This window comes from Bos taurus, chromosome 4, assembly GCF_002263795.3.
Source record: "Bos taurus isolate L1 Dominette 01449 registration number 42190680 breed Hereford chromosome 4, ARS-UCD2.0, whole genome shotgun sequence".
NCBI classification, from domain to species: Eukaryota; Metazoa; Chordata; class Mammalia; order Artiodactyla; family Bovidae; genus Bos; species Bos taurus.
Genome location: NC_037331.1, coordinates 112,390,660 through 112,409,033, shown reverse-complemented (window position 1 = coordinate 112,409,033; position 18,374 = coordinate 112,390,660). Strand labels below are relative to the sequence as shown.

The following is an 18,374-nucleotide window of genomic DNA, read 5'->3' as shown; positions in this document are numbered from 1 at the left end:
TGCCTGTGCACACACTGACGTTCCCAGTTTAGTGACGGTGCATTCTGGCCTCTAAAGAAGGAACGGTACTTTGGAACAGGAATAATGCATAATCATTTTCCGTGGCCTGAGAAACCCTCAAGAGCATTCAATTCCCTTTTGCTCTGATTGCAGCCTCAGGAAGCAACCCTTAGATAGCTAATTTGGTTTCCGGGGTAACCTCCAGGGCATTCTGGCTTATTGTGCATCGGGCCTTCAGAGCCTGATTAGGGAGATTGTGTGAGCCGGCCCAAGGGGTCTGACGCTGCAGGTCTGTGAGCTGAGCTCCAGACCTGATGACCACACCGAGATGCCGCCAGGTTCAGACTCCAGCCCTGGGCAGAGCGCACGTCCTAACCGGGCAGGATGGTGGGGGTTGGGAGGTGAAGGGCAGGGCTCAGGGGAACCCCTGGGATTGGTGCCTGCTGATGGGCTGCAGGACACAGCACCAGCCAGCTCCTCCGGGCCCTGCATCCGCACTCTTAGGAGTCCACTCTGGGGAAATCATTTGAGAAGTGCGCCAAGATGTATGTGCGTGTTCATCCAGTGTTTTATAAATCTGGAAAAAATTACCCTCTTACCAAACTCTTAGCCTTTTTTTTTTAATCCCCCCAAGAAGGGCAGACTGCTTTGCAGCGCCTCATTGGATGTGTGTGGAGTCTTGGAGTCTTGACAAGCCTACATTCTCCTACAAATGGATCTCAAGAGTCTGTTTGGAGGTCCTAGCAGGAGCATAGCTACTCCCATACTCTTAGCCAAAGAACCACCCTCCTTTATGTGCGTGCTAGGTCACTTCAGTCCTGTCTGACTCTTTACGATCCCATGGACTGTAGCCCACCAGGCTTCTCTGTCCATGGGGATTCTCCAGGCAAGAATACTGGAGTGGGTTGCCATTTCCTTCTCCAGAGGATCTTCCTGATCCAGGGATCGAACCCAGGTCTCTTATGTCTCCTGAACTGGCAGATGGGTTCTTTACCACTGAGCCACCTGGGAAGCCCTTGAAGGGTAATTTCACTTCAGAATAATCTCAAAGAAAGAGTAGAAAATCTTACCCAATTGGATGGCACAATATAACCAAGAAAGACGCAAACAGAAATGCAATGATGTCTTAATCCTAGAGACTGCGTGGCTGTACAGCAGGGGCTGTCTGAGTTCTAGAAGAAGCAGGCTGGAGCCGTGTCCCAGACCCTGGACCTGTGCTGACCTCTTGGCTCATCCCTGCCCACTCTTCACCTGCTAGAAAGTTGGGGCTGCAGCTTTCTTGGCCAGGCGCCTCTCCTAAAGTAAACCAAGACGTGACAGCCTCCTATAGGTCCCAGGCCTTGATCCCTGGAAAAGGAAACCGAACCAGAGAGTGGGAGATGGAGAAAAAGGAAAAAGAAACAAAGCATCTTAGACATTAAGGGGCTGGGTAGAGTTCCTCTTGCCCTCAGTATAATGATAATAGTGAGGGAGTGGGTGAGAAGGTCTCTGGGAGGAGGGATGTTTGGTGGGCATAGGAGTGGAGACTTTGAGGAAGGGGAGCAGTTCTGACAGGTGTGGAGGTGGGCACCTAGAGAAGCAGCTCAGGTAACTCCCTAGGGAGACACACAATGGTGAGAGCGCAGCTTGGGAAAGACTGCAATTATGGAATTGTTCTATGATATCCCTGTGGGTGGCCGGGGGTATAGCTCAGGGGTAGAGCATTTGACTGCAGATCAAGAGGTCCCTGGTTCAAATCCAGGTGCCCCCTGTGCCTTGCTTTCCTTTTTTTTTTTTTTTTAACCCCAGTAGAAGTTATACCTCCTACTTATACAGAGGCCCTCCTTCTTATGCATTTAGCCTCATGAAATCTAAATTTCTAACAAGTCGTAAAGTCTTCAGTTCCTCCTGTGACATTTCTCGTGTGCTGTGTTTTCGCCTCCTCAGCCACACTGATTTCCTGGAGGGGTAGAGGAAGTCTGCCTGAAGCTTTCTCTGTGTTTCCCTTGTGTCTAATTACTACCATCCTGATTTTATTTGTTTATACCAAGCTAGCTTCAAAAAATAGGATCTGAGGCAGCTTGCAATAAAAGATATAATAAAAGTCCACCAACAGGACAAGTATAAAAAGGCAAGGGCTGACTTATATGAGGTCATCAAAATCATAGAGACAGAAAGGAGACTGGTGGGTACCAGGGGCTGGCGGAGGTGGGGATGACCAGCTATCGATTCGTGGGGACAGAGGTATAGTTTGGCAAATGAAAAAGTTCTGGACAGTGGTGATGGCTGTACAACATAAACGCACTTAATACCACTGACTCTATTCTATAATACTCAGTTGCTCAGCTGTGTCCAACTCTTTGCCACCCCATGGACTGTAGCCTGCCAGGTTCCTCTGTCCATGGGATTTTCCTGGCAAGAATACTGGAGTGGGGTGCCATTCCCTTCTCCAGGGGATCTCCCCAACCCAGGGTTGAACCTGGATCTTCTACATTACAGGCAGATTCCTTACCACTGTGCCACCTGGGAAGTCCTTACTTAAACATTTGGTTAAGATGATAAGGTTCATGCTACATGTATTTTGCCACAATTTTTAAAAGTTGAAGGGAATAAATAAGGCAAGAACTAAACATTTGAAGAGGATGCAAATAATTATTCCCGAGAGCCCAGGTCAGGAGAAGACACTGCTGCTGAATACGGGAGGTATCTCTGAGTTTGGGGGAATTGAACAGAAGTGAGAACACACCAATTCGTCAGCAGAGCATAATATTTTATTAGCTCCTGAAAACACCAGGCATCCATATGATAGGTCTTTATAGACAGAAGGTTGGTGAGATAATGGTTATTTCCAGGGCAGCCAAGTACAGTCACACAGGTTGTGTATTGCACAACTCCCCCAGTCGCATAGTCCCTGGAGTTATGCAACATACAGACCCTAGGTATTGGCCATAGTTTATCCCCTTTACAAAAAAAAAAAAAGCATAAACTGTGTTCCACACACACGTGTGTGTATAAATATATGTGTTGTGTATATGTGGCAGACTTACTAGTTAACTACCTAAAATACATTATTTCCTCTTAGTAAAGAACTCTTATTTTATACCAAGCAGTTATGTTTCCAGCTAAAAGATGACATTTTCTGGCCTCTCTTTGGCTAGGACAGGCAAATGAAGAATAAGAAGCAGTCAGCAGACAAGGTTTCTGAGAAAGCTTTAAAGAAGAACAAACATGTCCCCTTTGGGACCTTAACTCATGCTTCCTACTTGGAGCATAGATGTGATGGCTGGAATGCCAGCTGCCAACTTGGACCATGAGTCAAGCTTGAGAACGGAACCCACATTTAAAAGAAGACTGATCAAAAAGATGAAAAGAGCAGGTGTCCCTAAAGGCACCTGGAGTGGCCAGGTCACCAGACAGCCCTGGTCTGCTCTCCTCCACACGCTCTTTTTCAAAAGAAAGACAGACATTTCTAGCTTGTTCATCCCTCAGAGAAGACACAAATCCAAATGATTCTGAGGCTTATGCCCTTTCCCCATCAATGACTTTTCAAGCTCATCATCAATGACCTAGCTCAGTAGATCTGAGATAGCCAATAAAAAAGGTTTTTCTAACAGGGCCATTTCTTACACCAGGAACCTCCCATTACTACGGTAACCAGGTGCCCAAGGCCCTCTTAGCTCCCCTGTAAGGAGGTGAAGCAGTGCAGGGGAGAGGTCCTGCTACAGATGCGCTTTCCGTGGCGCGCCCAGTTCTTCCTGGTGCACACCCACCTCTCTGCAGGATAAAGAGCCCAGGGGACCGTGTGTACTTGGCTGCTTCCTTGCCTGTGTCTGTGTGCTAGGTCCCTTCAGTCATGTCCGACTCTTTGTGACCCTGTGGACTGTAGCCCACCAGGCTCCTCTGTCCCTGGGATTCTCTAGGCAAGAATACTGGAGTGGGTTGCTGTTCCCCTCTCCAGGGGATCTTCCCAACCCAGGGGTCAAACCCGAGTTTCATATGTCTCCTGCATTGGCAGGCGGGTTCTTTACCAGTAGTGCCACCTGGGAAGCCCTCCTTGCCTGTAAGTCCCCCCACCCCAAGAAATTGCTTTCTTGCACAATAGAAATGTATGGGGCAGGACAACCATGCATTTGGGCTGGGAGAAAATATTTGTAAGTGGTGCAACCAACAGGGGCTTAATTCCAAAATATACAAAAAGCTCATAGAATTCAATTTTTTAAAAAAACAACCCAATCAAAAAATGGGCAAAAGACCTAAATAGACATTTCTCCAAAGAAAACATACAGATGTCCAAAAGGCACGTGAGAAGATGCTCAGCATCACTAATTATTAGAGAAATGCAAATCAAAACTACAGGGAGGTACCACCTCACATCATCATTAAAAATTCTACAAATACTAAATGCTAGAGAGGGTGTGAAGAAAAGGGACCCCTCTCACTCTGTTGGTAGGAATGTAAATTGGTGCAGCCATTGTGGAAAACAGTATGGAGGTTTCTCAAAAAACTAAAGAGAGTTGCCACATGAGCCAGCAATCCCACCCCTAGGCATAGAGCCATATAAAACTCTATTTCAAAAAGATACATGTACCCTTATATTCACAGCAGCACTATCCACAGTAGACACGGAAGCAAGCTAAATGTCCATTGACAGACGAATGGATGAAGAAGATGTGATATAATGTGGAGTACATTGCTGCTGCTACTGCTGCTAAGTCACTCAGTGGTGTCCAGCTCTGTGCGACCCCATAGACGGCAGCCCACCAGGCTCCCCCGTCCCTGGGATTCTCCAGGCAAGAACACTGGAGTGGGTTGCCATTGCCTTCTCCAATGCATGAAAGTTAAAAGTGAAAGTGAGTCACTCAGTCGTGTCTGACTCTTGGTGACCCCATGGACTGCAGCCTACCAGGTTCCTCCTTCCATGGGATTTTCTAGGCAACAGTACTGGAGTGGGGTGCCATTGCCTTCTCTGGTAGAGTATATTACTCGGTCATTAAAAAGAATGGATAATGCAGCAGCATCAGTGGCTCTAGAGATTATCACACTAAGCAAAGTCAGTCAGAAAGAGAAAGATAAGTGCCACATGATATCACTTATATGTGGAATCTAAAATATGACACAGGGCTTCCCTAGTGGCTCAGTGGTAAAGAATCCGCCTGCCAATGCCGGAGACAGGAGTTCAATCTCGGATCCAGGAAGATCCCACCTGCCTCGGAGCAACTAAGCCCGTGCACTGCAATTACTGAGCGTGTGCTCTAGAGCCCAGGAGCTGTGGCTACTGAGCCCACGTGCCGCAGCTACTGAAACTGCACACTCTACAGAGCCTGTGCTCCACACCAAGAGAAACCCCCGCAATGAGAAGCCTGCACACCACAAGTAGAGCCAAGCCCACGCAGTAAGGAAGACCCAGCACAGCCAAAAAGGAAATAAAGTAAATAAAATTAAAATGTGACACAAATGAAAGTATCTATGAAACAGACGCACAGAGATCAGACTTGTGGTGGCTGGGGTCAGGGAGGGGAGGAAAGATTGAGAGTTTGGGACTAGCAGATACAAACTACACAGGATGGATAAGCAAGGTCCTACTGTATAGCATGGGGATCTATATTCAGTATCTTCTGATAAACCATAATTGAAAAGAATATGAAAAAGAATACATATGTATAACTTAGTCACTTCTCTGTACAGCAGAAATTAACATAACATTGTAAATCAACTATATTTCAATAAAATTTTTTAAAAAAATGCGTGGTCTTATGGTGAGAGAGCGCAGGAGTGCAATAGCCACTCTCATTTCTAATCGATTACTAGCAGCTGAATGTAGTTCTTCCAGCAGTTGGAAAAGAGAGTTCTACAGAGGTCAGGCACAATAACTGAGCAGTTGTTGTTGTTATTCAGTTGCTAAGTGGTGTCTGACTCTGCAACCCCAGGGACTGCAGCACACCAGGCTCCTCCGTCTTTCACTCTCTCCTGGAGGTTGCTCACATTCACATCCACTGAGTCGGTGATGCCATCCAACCATCTCATCCTCTGCCACCGCGTCTCCTTTTGCCTTCAAACTTTCTCCTTCATGCATCACAGCCTTGTTGTGTTGGAGGGTCTTGTGTGACTCAATGAACCTATGAGCCGTGCCATGCAGGGCCACGCAGGATGGAAGGGTCATAGTGGAGACTTCTGACAAAACGTGGTCCACTGGAGGAGGGAATTGCAAACTACTCCGGTATGCTTGCTTCGAGAACCCCATGAATAGTATGAAAGGACAACTTAGCAGAGTGAACGTCATCCCCAGATTCCAGAGGAATGCGTGGTCAGCACAGCCCTCTGACCAGTGCTGCTCAAAGTGGGGTCCAAGAACGAGCCCACCACCCCTTCATTTATGTTCAGAAATTCTACCATCTGACACTGGCCAGCTTTGGTTGCAGTGGGTCTCAAAGTCCACAGGTCTGATGTACTCGTACTGAGCTGTGATAGCTTTTTAAGATAATAAAAATAAAGCTTGTCCTTCACCAAAGGTAGTGGGAAACACTGCTTTCATTGATGTCCTTCAAGGCCCTTCTCTCAGCATCCTAGGGCTGCTGCAGTACAGCACGACAGGCTTTCACTTGCTGTGGCCCTCGGGCCACTTGGGTGCCAGTAAGTGCACAGAAGGTAGATTAAGCTGTAAACATTTTAAGCGTATATATCTCCCTAGGTAGGAGTGGTGGAAAATGAGTCTCCAGACTAACCTTCCAGGAACAGCGCCCTGAGCTAAGCTGCAGAACTGGCCTGATGGAGAACCACCAGCACTGGGCTGGCGTCGCCCAGCAGTTTCTATTCTCACCAGAAACCGGCCTCTGCACCACACCTTCACCAAACACTCAAGCCCTGAATGCTGGACAATGACCCCATCCTTGCAAGCAAACTGGACTCTACACCTCCCTCTCCCCTTTTCAACACCTACACAAGCATATCTTATTATTGCTTGTTGCTGTTCAGTCACTAAGTCGTGTCCAACTCTTTGTGACCCCATGGAATGCAGCATGCCAGGCTCCGTTACCCTTCATTATCTCCCAAAGTTTGCTCAAACTCATTTCCATTGAGTCAGTGATGCTATCTAGCCATCTCATCCTCTGCTCCCCCCTTCTCTTTTGGCCTTCAATCTTCCTGAGCATCATGGTCTTTTCTGATGAATTGACTTTTAACATCAGGTGGTCAAAGTGTTAGAGCTTCAGCTTCACCATCGGTCCTTCCAATGAATATTCAGGGTTGATTTCCTTTGGGTTTGACTGGTGTGATCGCCTTGCTGTCCAAGGAACTGTCAAGCATCTTCTCCAGCATCACAGTTCGAAAGCATCAGTTCTTCAGCACTCAGCCTTGTTTATGGTCCAACTCTTGCATCTGTACATGACTACTGGAAAAACCATAGCTTTGATAGTACAGACATTTATTGGCGAAGTGATGTCTCTGCTTTTTAATACACTGTCTAGGTTTGTCATAGCTTTCCTTCCAAGGACCAGGCATCTTTTAATTTGGTCCTATAGTCACTATCCACAGTGACTTTGGAGCCCAAGAAAATAAAGTATGTCACTGCTTCCATTTTTTTCCCCTTATATTTGCCATGAAGTGGTGGAAGCCTGGACTTATTCCAGAAACTCAAAGGAGCCTGAGAACAGAGTTCTATAACTTCTTTTTTGAGAGTACAGGTCTTGCAAGGAAAGAAATTCTCCATACACAACAAGGGGAGAAGGCAATGGCATCCCACTCCAGTACTGTTGCCTGGAAAATCCCATGGATGGAGGAGCCTGGTAGGGTGCAGTCCATGGGGTCGCTAAGAGTCAGACACGACTGAGCGACCTCACTTTGACTTTTCACTCTCATGCATTGGAGAAGGAAATGGCAACCCACTCCAGTGTTCTTGCCTGGAGAATCCCAGGGATGGGGGAGCCTGGTGGGCTGCAGCCCATGGGGTTGCACAGAGTTGGACACGACTGAAGCGACTTAGCAGCAGCAGCAGCAGCACAATCAGAAAACATAGAAATGTCCTTTGCAATTACATCAGATTTTTGAATACTTAATACCAAGAATCAGAATGCAAATGATTTCATTATTGATTTTGCATATTAATTACATGTAGCAGTGATAATATTTTAGATATCTTGTGTTAAATAAATAGATGATTCAAATTAATTTCAACAACTATTTTTGTTTTATAATGTAGCTGCTAGAAAATATATAATTGTACTTGGGGCTTGCATTATATTTCTGCTGGACAGTGTAGCTCCAGATGAAGTATGACCTCAGAATATAACACCTAGATAGTGTCACCAGTGTGGAAGGATGGACTGTATAATTAGGGGTGGTGGGATAACTGGCTTCTTAAAAAGTCTCATAAAATCCCTACTTCACTCCATTACAAAAAAAATTTCAGATGGATGAAAGACCTAAATAGGGCTCTCCTGGTGGCTCAGAGGGTAAAGAATCTGCCTGCACTTCCGGAAACCCAAGTTGGGTCAGGAAGATCATCTGGAAAAGGGAATGGCAACCCACTCCAGTATTCTTGCCTGGAGAATTCCATGGACAGAGGAGCCTGGCGGGCTATAGTGCACGGGATTGAAAAGAGCTGGACGTGACTGAGCAACTAACTTTCAAAGACCTAAATATAAACTCAGACTTTTAGAAGAACATAAAGAACACAATTGTCTTAGTTTGTTGGGGTGCTATATCCAAATACCAGAGACTGGGTGGCTTATATGGAGAAGGCAATGGCAAGCCACTCCAATACTTTTGCCTGGAAAATTCCATGGATGGAGGAGCCTGGTGGGCTTCAGTCCATGGGGTCTCGAAGAGTCAGATGAGACTGAGCGACTTCACTTTCACTTTTCACTTTCACGCAATGGAGAAGGAAATGGCAACCCACTCCAGTGTTCTTGCCTGGAGAATCCCAGGGACGGGGGAGCCTGGTGGGCTGCTGTCTATGGGGTCGCACAGAGTCGGACACGACTGAAGCGACTTAGCAGCAGCAGCAGCAGGGTGGCTTATAAACAATAGAAATTTGTTTCTCACAGGTCTGGAGGTCGGGAGGTCCAAGACCAAGGTGCCATCATGTTTGGCATCTGGTGATAACCCTCTTTCTGGTTCGTAGGTGGCTGTGTTCTTGCTGTGTTCTCAAGTGGCAGAGGGAACAAAAGAGCTCTCCTGGGTCTCTTTCCTAAGGGCACTAATCCCTTTCAGGAGGGCTCCAGCGTCACGACCTAATCACCTCTCTAAGGCCCCACCTCCAAATATCAACACATAGGGATTAGATTTCAGTGTACGAATTTTGTAAGGGAGGCCCACAAACATTGTTTATAATATATGTATAACTCAGGGAAGGCTTTCTTAAACACAACTTCAAAATCACAAACTGTAAAAGATAAATTTGGCTGTATCAAAATTTACATTTTTATATGACAAAACATTCCTTAAACAAGACTCTGAATTTTGTAACACACATGATTAGAGAATAGATATGCACTAGAATATAAGCAAGATGAAGAGTTTGTGGAGATCGTTTGCAAAATATTATGAATATGCTTAACACTCTTGAACTGTACACTTTAAAATGGTTAAGATGGTAACTTTCATGTGCTTTTTACCACCATTTAAATTTTTATAATTATTTTAAAAGATAAGAATTCCTATAGAGCCATCAGGGAAAAAAAAAAAAAGTTAGCCCAATAGAAAAATGGACAAAGACAGAATAAGTAGTTCACAGAACAGGGATTTTTAAAATGTTTTATTTGTTTATTTATTTATTTTGGCTGGGATGGGTCTTAGTTGCAGCATGCAGGATCAGGGATAGAACCTAGGTCTCCTGCGTTGCGAATGAGGAGTCTTACCTACTGGACTACCAGGGAAGTCCCCACAGAAGAGGTATCTTTATGACAAATAAACACAGGAAAAGATGCTCAACATTGCTAGACATCAAAGAAATGGAAAGTGGTTAAAATGATAAAGAAGCACCATTTTTACCCTCTTTCATAATTTAGGATAAGTTGAAGTCTAACTAGATCAAAAACTGGTGAGGAGGACAATGGTATTTTCATTCGCTAACAATGTGAATATAATTGCTACACTCATGGAGAAAGTCTTGGCAATAAAAATAGTAAAATAAATATTAAACTACATAAAACTGTCATCATAAAATTATAAGTGTGTGTAAAATTCAGATATTTCATTTGTGGGTATTTTCCCTTGAGAAGTTCTACATAAATGCATCCGGAGATATGTACAAAGATGTTCATTGCAGTACTATCATTAATGTGCAAAAAAAAAGAAACATTCTTAGTGTGTCCTTAAATCAGTTCAGTTCAGTTCAGTTCAGTTCAGTTGCTCAGTCATGTCAGACTCTTTGAGACCCCATGAATCGCAGCACGCCAGGCCTCCCTGTCCATCACCAACTCCCAAGTTCACCCAAACTCATGTGCATCGAATCGGTGATGCCATCCAGCCATCTCATCCTCTGTCATCCCATTCTCTTCCTGTCCCCAATCCCTCCCAGCATCAGGGTCTTTTCCAATGAGTCAACTCTTCTCATGAAGTGGCCAAAGTACTGGAGTTTCAGCCTCAGCATCAGTCCTTCCAATGAACACCCAGGACTGGTCTCCTTTAGGATGGACTGGTTGGATCTCCTTGCAGTCCAAGGGACTCTCAAGAGTCTTCTCCAACACCACAGTTCAAAAGCATCAATTCTTCGGCACTCAGCCTTCTTCACAGTCCAACTCTCACATCCATACATGACCACAGGAAAAACCATAGCCTTGACTAGATGGACCTTTGTTGGCAAAGTAATGTCTCTGCTTTGAATGAATATGCTATCTAGGTTGGTCATAACTTTCCTTCCAAGGAGTAAGCGTCTTTTAATTTCATGGCTGCAATCACCATCTGCAGCCCAAAAAAATAAAGTCTGACACTGTTTCCACTGTTTACCCATCTATTTCCCATGAAGTGATGGGACCAGATGCTATGATCTTCGTTTTCTGAATGTTGAGCTTTAAGCCAACTTTTTCACTCTCCTCTTTCACTTTCATCAAGAGGCTTTTTAGTTCCTCTTCACTTTCTGCCATAAGGGTGGTGTCATCTGCATATCTGAGGTTATTGATATTTCTCCTGGCAATCTTGACTCCAACTTGTGCTTTTTCCAGCCCAGCGTTTCTCATGAGGTACTCTGCATATAAGTTAAATAAGCAGGGTGACAATATACAGCCTTGACGTACTCCTTTTCCTATTTGGAACCAGTATGTTGGTCCATGTCCAGTTCTAACTGTTGCTTCCTGACCTGCATATAGGTTTCTCAAGAGGCAGGTCAGGTGGTCTGGTATTCCCATCTCTTTCAGAATTTTCCAGTTTATTGTGATCCACACAGTCAAAGGCTTTGGCATAGTCAATAAAGCAGAAATAGATGTTTTTCTGGAACTCTCTTGCTTTTTTGATGATCCAGCAGATGTTGGCTATTTGATCTCTGGTTCCTCTGCCTTTTCTAAAACCAGATGGAAGTTCACAGTTCACGTATTGCTGAAACCTGGCTTGGAGAATTTTGACATGACTTTACTAGCGTGTGAGATGAGTGCAATTGTGCGGTAGTTTGAGCATTCTTTGGCATTGCCTTTCTTTGGGATTGGAATGAAAACTGACCTTTTCCAGTCCTGTGGCCACTGCTGAGTTTTCCATATTTGCTGGCATGTTGAGTGCAGCACTTTCACAGCATCATCTTTCAGGATTGAAATAGCTCAACTGGAATTCCATCACCATCCACTAGCTTTGTTCATAGTGATGCTTTCTAAGGCCTACTTGACTTCACATTCCAGGATGTCTGGCTCTAGGTGAGTGATCACACCATCGTGATTATCTGGGTCATGAAGATCTCTTTTGTACAGTTCTTCTGTGTATTCTTGCCACCTCTTCTTAATATCTTCTGCTTCTATTAGGTCCATACCATTTCTGTCCTTTATCGAGCCCATCTTTGCATGAAATGTTCCCTTGGCATCTCTAATTTTGTTGAAGAGATCTCTAGTCTCTCCCATTCTGTTGTTTTCCTCTATTTCTTTGCATTGATCGCTGAGGAAGGCTTTCTTATCTCTCCTTGCTATTCTTTGGAACTCTCCCATTTGAATGCAGAGTTCCAAAGAATAGCAAGGAGAGATAAGAAAGCCTTCCTCAGTGTCCTTTAATAATAGAATAGATAAATAAAACTTCCTGAATTCTAATAATGTAGAAAATAAAACACTTAAAAGGAAGTTTAAACTGAGTGACCAAGAGACAATAGGTATTAGGTCCTAAGGGCAGGAGTGAAACGGGTCCTGAATGTCAGGACTGATAACCAGGTGAGTCTCCACCCTGTGGGTGTGAGAGGGTCAGGTTGCAGTAGGTCAGAGCATTGGTGAGGAACACTTTTCTGAAGAGTTGAGTCCTGAAGATCATCCTTAAGTCTAGCTAAGGGGCTTCACAAGGTCCACTCAGCGCCTTGGTCCACATATCCCAGAGTTGGGGTTTGCAGTGAGGTGTGTCCAGCACAAAGCTCTGCAGGTGGAGAGGAGCCGACTGCTCTTGGGAATCCACTTGTTTGACCGGAATGGGTGGAAATAGAAGGCACCAGAGTATTTTCCCCCAGGCCATGCAGGAGACAGCCTTTTTGCAGCAAATCAAATTCTGTGCAATGACGATCACAGGCCCCAGCAGAGAGAGTCTGAGCAACACAGGTCGTGGAACGCCAGGAGAAGAATGCTTTGCCAGGTCACGGGAGCAGTGGAATGGTCCCGATGGAGGCCTGGGAGGAATTTCATGGAAACGCCGGAGGAGTCATTTCAAATACTTGCCAGGCCCAGGGAAAGCAAATATTATCTTACTACAGTTCTGATCAAGGGAGAACCTTCTCATTCTCCTCACCTCTGTCCCTTCCCTTCTCCCCACTCCTTGGGCCAGGAAAGAAGTCTGGAGGAGGAGAAAGAGGAAGGGCTATGTCTCAGCTCCTCCCACTTCTAGGGGTGGAGAGAAGTTGAAGGCAGTCCTGCAGGAATCCCCTGGTGGTGTAGTGGTAGTGACCCTGCGCAGTCAGGGCAGAGGCCCAGGTTTCATCCCTGGGTGTGGAGTTAATGACCAAGGAAAAAACGGAAGGAAGAAGGCTTCAGGTTATTGATTATTACAGGAGGCGGAGCTTTTTTTAGCAGCACCACGCAGCTTGTGGGATCTCATTGAACTGGCCATGCACTGAAAGCACCCCAACCACTAGGCCACCAGGGAACTCTCGAGATTGGCCGTTTTAATTACGAATTCAGGAGGCAACCGCAGGACTTTCTGCTACCTATGCATGATCTTTAAATCACTTGGCAGGGGAATTCCCTGGCAGTCCAGTGGTGAGGACCCCACGCTTCCACTGCAGGGGGCAGGGGTTCCACTGCTGGTCAGGGAAGTTTCTGCATGCCACATGGCACAACTAAAGTTTAAAAAGTCACTTGGGCAATAGAAACAGCTCATTGAGAAAGTTTAAAGGGATAGTGAAAGCAAAAATGAAGTTGCTTTTACTATTACACTTTTGTTCTACAAGTTCAATGTACTAGATACAAGAGCAACAAAGATAGCTCTCAAAAATATGATGTCATGTGCAAAAGAATTCAAGCTACTGGAATTCCCAGGGGTTGGACTCTGCACTTCCACTGCAGGGGGCCTGGGTTTGATCCATGTTGGGGGAGCTAAGAGCCCTGCAGAACAATAGATTCTGCATTACCCCATTTGGATTTAGTAAAGATACAGAGAACAACGCTAAATCCTGTTACTGAATATAGAAGTAATAAAAATGGGACTTGTACCTCAAATACATGAAGTGGTCAAAATTCAACCAAAAAAATCCAATTAGAAAATGGGCAAAAACATATGGGCAGACATTTCAGAGAAAAGGATATACAGATGGCAAAGAAGCACTTGAAGAAGCATCATCATCATTACCCATCAGGGAAACGCAAACTGGAACCACAGTGGAGTGTCGCTGCACACCTAGAGCATGACCAAAATTAAAAAGGTGATGGCACCAAATGCTGGTGAGGATTCAGACAAACTGGGCCACTTGTGTACTGCAGGAATGTAAAGTGGGACAAGCACTCTGGAAAACCGTTTGGTAAGTTCTTACAAAACTAAATGTATGCTTATCTATGTGATGGTTAATTTTGTGTGTCCACTTGACTGGGCCACGGGGTGCCCAGATACCTCGTCAAATTTGGTGGGTCTGTGAGGGTGTTTTTGGATGAGATTGATGCCAGGGGAAGGCAGTTGCTGTATCATGAGGATGCCCTGTTGTGTTGGAATCAGGCCTCCTGCCAACAGCTCATGAGGAATAGTCCTTTTTTCTAACAGTCGTGAGAGTGAGCAGGTTAGAGTGACTCCTCCCACCCCAATTGAACCATCAGATGGTTGCAGCCCCAGCTGACATCTTATCCACAGCCTCATGAGAGACTCTGAACCAGAATTGCCCAATTCAGCCACACCCAGATTCCAGAGTCTGAAATTTGCATGATATGATGAAGACTTACTGCTCTAAGGCGCTAAGTTTGGGGGTATGTTGTTAGGCACCAATATCGAGTTAATATCGAGTCCTTCTACCTTCAACCCCACACTGCCCTAGCATCAACCAAACCCCTGGAACACTTTGGGGAATGACACAAAAGACGATGACTGGGCAATGAGAGAGAAACCCAAAGACACAAAAAGTTCTGAAAATTGACATCAGCGTGGATGGCAGGGGATTGCTAAAGGAAAGACAGGGAGGAGAAGTGAGCGGTGGTGGGAAGGATACATGAGACTGAAGGCTGAAGTAACGGTTCAAAAATTCAAGGGCCTTATACAGACACGGAATCTGGAGGTGAGCTGGGAGAGAGGGTCAGCTTTCTGACCTACAGAATGTAGCTACCTTCAGCTACATTACAAGTTATTTGAAAGTGATTGCAACTGAAAAGCTGCTGCTGAACATCTGGGCTTCATCTTAAGGTAGAGACTTCAGGGACCTTCCAAGTCGGAGGCAAGAAATGATGGTCCTTTTCGGAAAAAGAGGATGGTTATGGTATAAAGGGGGACGTGTACAGTTGAGCAGGACTGATGACTCTCCTGAGTCTGAATGGCAGCCTGTCTGAGTGGAATTGTAAAGAACTTTGGTAATTACACACTCCTTTTGTTACCTGGGGGTATAGCTCAGTGGTAGAGCATTTGACTGCAGATCAAGAGGTCCCTGGTTCAAGTCCCGGTGCCCCCTTTGAGAGTTCCCTTTTCCTCCTTGTGCTGAATTGACACTATGGAGTCTTAGAGACCACTCTCAAAGGAGAGCCCGGCTGGAATACCCAGATGGCCACCCTTATGATTCAGGCTCCAGTCAGACACTCAGCACTACCTTGATCAAGGACAAGACCAAACCCATCCCCTGTTTCCTGGGGCCCTAGTGGTTTCAGATTCTGTATTATCTAGGGTCCAGTCCAGAGACAAAAACTGCACTGGTCATTTTAACAGAATTTAATATAAATAGTTGCTACTCTGTGTGTCAGTTTCCTAGGGCTGCTGTAACAAAGTGCCACAAAATAGATGGCTTTAAACAATAAGCATTTACTGTCTCACAGTTATGGAGGCTACAAGACTGAAATCCAGGACTGGGGTCCCTCTGCAGACTCTCAGGGAGGCACCTAACTGGCTTCCTCCTAGCATCTGGTGGTGGCTGGCAATCCTCAGCATCCCTTGGCTTGTAGACACATCACACCAATCTCAGCCTCAGTGTTCACATGGCTGCATTCTCCCCGTGTGTCTCTCCTCTTCTTATAAGGACTCCATCTGACTCGATTAAGGGCCCACTCGAATCCGCCGTGATCTCGTCTTAACTAACCACATCTTTGATGCCCTTCTGTGAGTAAGGACACATTCTGAGGTTTGGGAGGCTAGGATTCAACACATCTTTTTGGGGAGGGGGACAAAATTGAATCAGAAATCAGAGAACAGAAAGGGCGAGAGGAAGCCTAAGTATCAGGGAGGGAGGATCTGCAAGAAGCCTCTCCCACTCCCGGGCTGTGGACACAGTAAGAGGAGGATGAAGTCTGGTCTTACAAGTCCGGGGAGAATCTCTGTAGATCCAGGACTCCTACCCCTAGGGAGGTGCTAGTGTCCCTGGGGAGACCCGACAAAGCTGGCCTGTGAGCACCAATCTGCAGGCGGCAATCTTCTGGGATGGACTGTCACTGCCAGGTGAAACAGACAGGAACCCAGCGGGCAGGAAGGACAGCTACTCTTGCCCAGCAGCGTTCCTCAGAGCCCTGGGGCAGGACCAACCAGGCAGCCAGCTGGCAAAGGACAAGAGAGGTTTACAGAGACCAGATCCCAAAGCAGGACATGGGAACTCGGACTGAGAGCTTAGAGACAGTCACTGCTTCCGACAGTTCATCTCACCCAACAGTGAAAGGGTTGACTCTATGGAGATTTGGGGCAACGAGAGAGAAGCCAGCCTGCGTCCTAGGGTGTGGCATTGTGCAGAGACCTCTGACCTATATCCGGTCCGTGTGTGTCCTGTCTCCAAGGTGCTGTATGCTTGGCCAGGCCACTGGGGACTTTGGGTTTCAGGCGCTCAGCACGAAACCTCTATTGGTCCTTCCAGCCTCAGGGCAATGCTCCCCAGGTTACGCCCTCCTCCAGGACTGACAGTGCAGAGGTTATGAGCTCTGGGAGAAAGGAACCTGTTGCTTCTACTGGGGCAGGGAGGTGAGTTAGCAGTAGAGCAGGTCAGGCCACCCAGCAAACCCATCCTGACGGGCACCTCGGGCAGCTCGGGGTGTGGCAGCACAGGCAAAGGTGCTAATTGGACCTGGCTAGCATGGCAGGGGGTATAGCTCAGGGGTAGAGCATTTGACTGCAGATCAAGAGGTCCCCAGTTCAAATCTGGGTGCCCCCTACTCTTTTAGTCACTTAAAGTGGGAGAGTTCCAATTTTCTCTCCTCTTGCTGGTTCTTGCTTCTGTAGCAGGTGCAGAGGAGACCCCTCTGACCCTTGCAAGGCAGCTCTGCTCAGATGATGCATTTGTCCTCCTCCTCTGATCCTCCCCAGGTCTTCCACAAGATCCAGTGTGTACGCTGATCTCCTGGCTGAAGATGAGGACTTTGTCCTTTGAAGGTAGCAAGAGGGAAATCTGAGATCACCGACAGAGGAAGAATAGCTGAACTGCTGACTGACTTCTCAACAATTGCAAAAGAAGCCAGAAGCTACTGCAGTAACACAAGCAATATGTTGAGAGGAGACAACAGCCAGCTTAGAATTCTATTCACAGCCAAACCATTCTTTGCGAACAGACGCAAGCTGTTGGAGAGCGTACGGCCAACAGACGCTCACTAAAGAAAATTCTAAAATACATGCTTTGGAGAAAAGAAAAATGATTCCATATGGGAGCTCTGAGATGCAAAAGGGATGTTGAACAATGAAACTGGTAGATATGCTAGTAGATCTAAAAGTCATTGCCCAAAGAATGTTAATGTTTAATTTATACACTTTTTTTTAAAAAGATAGAATGAAAATACTGGCTAACAATAATATTTTAGGAAAGCGCTGACAAGAATTAAGATGTCTTTATGTCATCTGGGAAGAAGATGAAGATACTAACTTTAGAGTTTTAAAGTTTACATGCAGAAATTTCTAGTGTATCATTCTAAAAGTTGTAATTTTGCCAAGCAAAAGGGGGTATGGAAATGGAGGGTATATATTGGTAGTCTTGCTAAGCACTCATTAATTCTAATATTTTGTTGATTCTTTTAGATTTCCTATGCAGATGATCATGTCATCTAAGAAACTTGAAATTTCTATTTCTTCTTTCCAATCTTTATTTCTCCTCTTTTTCTTTCCTTATTATAATGACTAGGACCACAAATATCATGTTGAATTAATGTGTTGATGGTGGGTATCTTATTTTATTCTGATTTCAAATGAAAAGTTTTCAACATTGCACCATTAAGTACATGTTGTGTACTATACTTTTTGTAAATGGTCTTTATCACATTAAGGAATTTTACTTCAATTTCTAGTTTGCAAAAAAACTTCTTTTATCATGGATCAATGTAGAATTTTCTCAAAACCACACCTTTTTTGTATCTATTGAGATACTCGTATAATTTTTCTCCTTTAGTCTAGTAACATGGTGAATTACACTTACTGTATTTTATAAAATTAAACACAAATTTTCATTCCAGATATTAACCTACTCATTTTGATATATTTGTGGATTCAGTTAGACAATAATTAAACTTTTTTGCACAGCACCTATGTTTATGTGTGATATTGACATATATTTTTATACTATTCTTGTTGGGTTTTGGTATCAAGTTTGTGCTAGTCTCATAAAAGAAATTTTAGAATATATACATTTTTTCTAT

The 18,374-nt window shown here is 45.1% G+C and overlaps 3 non-coding genes across 3 annotated transcripts; all 3 read left to right on the top strand.

Annotated features, from left to right (window-relative positions):
• Nucleotides 1–1,678: 1,678 nt before the first annotated feature.
• Nucleotides 1,679–1,750, top strand: TRNAC-GCA (transfer RNA cysteine (anticodon GCA)). The gene has a single exon. It is a non-coding gene; the product is annotated as a tRNA-Cys (tRNA).
• A 13,410-nt stretch (nucleotides 1,751–15,160) lies between these two features.
• On the top strand, nucleotides 15,161–15,232 carry TRNAC-GCA (transfer RNA cysteine (anticodon GCA)). The gene has a single exon. It is a non-coding gene; the product is annotated as a tRNA-Cys (tRNA).
• Nucleotides 15,233–16,834: 1,602 nt separating this feature from the next.
• TRNAC-GCA (transfer RNA cysteine (anticodon GCA)) lies at nucleotides 16,835–16,906 on the top strand. Its single transcript has one exon. It is a non-coding gene; the product is annotated as a tRNA-Cys (tRNA).
• The last annotated feature ends 1,468 nt before the right edge of the window (nucleotides 16,907–18,374 follow it).